General features: G+C 37.4%; 1 protein-coding gene across 1 annotated transcript in view; it reads left to right on the forward strand.

Annotated features, from left to right (window-relative positions):
• The first annotated feature begins 2,484 nt into the window (after positions 1–2,484).
• Positions 2,485–2,491, forward strand: part of LOC147608533 (beta-amyrin 28-monooxygenase-like) — a 1,952-nt gene continuing 1,945 nt past the window's right edge. The window contains exon 1 of the mRNA XM_086789204.1: positions 2,485–2,491. This exon is cut by the window's right edge and continues 1,048 nt beyond it. The gene's annotated coding sequence lies outside the window, so the exon portion shown is untranslated.

A 2,491-nucleotide genomic window follows, 5' to 3' on the forward strand; every position in this document is an offset into this window, starting at 1 on the left:
AAGATATGCTTGCTATAAAAATCTTACCCAATAACCCCATAATTCAACACATTGAAATCCTTAAAGCAATGCTTGCTATAAAGATCTTGATAGCTATATCTTACCAATAACCCCATAATTCAAAACATTGTAATCCTTAAAGCAATGCTTGTGATAAAAATCTTAATAACTATGTTTGCTATAAATATCTTACCAAGAATAACTCCATAATTCCAAACATTACATTCCTTAAAGCATTATAAATAGATTCATTCCCCCTCTTCCCTTAAGAGTCTTTAGTGTGGTAAGACCTTGCTCATTTTCATCATGGCATCTGAGAGAACTTTTAGTGTAAGGGAGAGAACTTCCACACCTGGTAAGTAAAGATCAAATTTTCTTTAATGAAGAAGGATTTAGCAAATGTAAATGAGAAGAGGCCTAGCACAGGAGAGGGTGAAATTGGGTTTCTAAAGATAAACGGCGGGCACTATCTATTATTGCTTTACACTAAAGTAATGATTACATTCAATCCTTAGAAGGACAAAACACTTCACTAGAAGCTTGGACACGTTAGATACTCTATATGGAGCACAAGCTAAAACCTCAAAGATTAATCTTCTCAAAAAAAATTTTGAGCTTGAGATGAAGAGGGGGGAAACCATATCTAGTCATCTCAACACAATGAAGAGTATTATGTCTCAGTTAGCATATGTATAAAAAAAACCTATAGAGGAAGATGTTTCTATAGAAATACTTCTCAAAAGCATTCCTAAGAAAGACTATTCTACCTTTGGTCTCATCACTCCTCGACTGCTACCCAAATCAACCTTGGTTGACATTGAAGCCGCTCTTCTTGAAGAAGAGAAGAAGAACACAAATGTAATAGAACATTAATCCACTTAAGGAGCTTACTACACCAAACAAGACAAGATATGACCATTCAAATAAAAAAAGGCAAGCTGAAGTGAGCCTACTACAATAGGACTAATCACATTGACTACAGAAAGAAGCACAAGTAAACCTTGTTGAAGGAGAAGGAGAAGCATTAACCTCTACATCAACTAAAGTAGCCAACATAATTACCCTTTGAATGCACGTTGTATGTAGGTATTCCTAAAAGTATACCCCCCTAAGAATCTCTCTCTCTCTCTCTCTCTCTCTCTCTCTCTCTCTCTCTCTCTCTCTCTTTAATCATATCTCTACTTATCTCTCTCTCTATATGTATTCTACAATATAGATATAAAGGAGAAGAGAAGAAGGGGGAGCTCCTAGGAAGACACCCGACCTGGGAGCTCCCAAAACAATGACATGCATAATAGTGTGGATGAGGTGAATAATCAAGGCAATAAAAATGCCAAAGCATGTTCCTACTAACGTCATCAGGCTAACTCATCACCTTGGTGGCCATATCAGCAACACAAGGGAGGGATCCAGTGCTCCAAAATAACAACATTCTAGTGTATTTTTATCCACTAGAATAAGGAAAAAATGACCGAGATTCTATGTAGCCATTATTTTAAAGAATGAAATTTCATATCCGGCATATAGTAGAAAAATTTACACTAAAACACATAAAATTTCCCAAACTCGTAAATTTTGAAGGGTAAAGGGTGCCCTTCAAAAATCAAACTTGAAAAGGGGTAAAGCAGCTTTTTTTGTTTTGTGAAACCCAACGTAGGGCTTCAGATCTAAGCATTGGCACACACAGAGGGCCTGTCACCTAGGCCATAAGCTCTTCGACAACAATGCTCACATAACCTGGTTTGTAGTGTAATTTTTTCGACTTAAATTCAAAAATCTCGGTTGGAATCTCACTTTGCCTTTAATTTTAAAGGATAAATTTTGTACATTTTAGTTATAAATCCAAGCATTTGCATCATTTTTAGTGATTTTCAAGTCTAAATCCTGATTAAGTCTAAGCATTCATTGCCTTTGATTTTAAGGGTTGAAAAAAAACATATATATTTTTTTTGGAGCACTGGTCGGCAAAGCATTAAACTGCGCCCAACTAAAGCAATAGTTTTTTTTTGATAAAAACAGCAGAATATATTAAAAAAAGGTAGGATTACAATGCCCCATGAGGAAGGTCCATGGGGGGACCCTGAGAACTGCTAAAACACTAGATAGTGGAATTAGCTTCTGCACTTAAAACTGGGAAATATAGAGACCGAAGGCCCACAAACTGAGGGCAATTAAAGATGAGAAACTTGAACAGTAACACTTCAAAAGCAGACTAAGACTGAATATAATGAAACAACTGAAACAGTAGCCATAGTCCTGACCGAGAGGGTTTAAAGTACCCTTAAAAAAAGCAATAGTTTTAAGCAAATGCACGCCAGGAGGCAAGGCACGCGTGTGTTCACTGACGTGTTGGCACAGAAGACCCTAGGCCCTCAGCACAAAGTACGGCGCCAAGCATTAACGTGCCTCTGTCCTGACGACCGTGATTATGACAGTCTCGAATCTCGATTACAAGTAGACTCCTGAGTCGTAGAGAATCGAGCCTCGTGTG

Source organism: Cibotium barometz, chromosome 53 (genome assembly GCF_041138505.1).
Source record: "Cibotium barometz isolate CiBa-2024 chromosome 53, ASM4113850v1, whole genome shotgun sequence".
NCBI classification, from domain to species: Eukaryota; Viridiplantae; Streptophyta; class Polypodiopsida; order Cyatheales; family Cibotiaceae; genus Cibotium; species Cibotium barometz.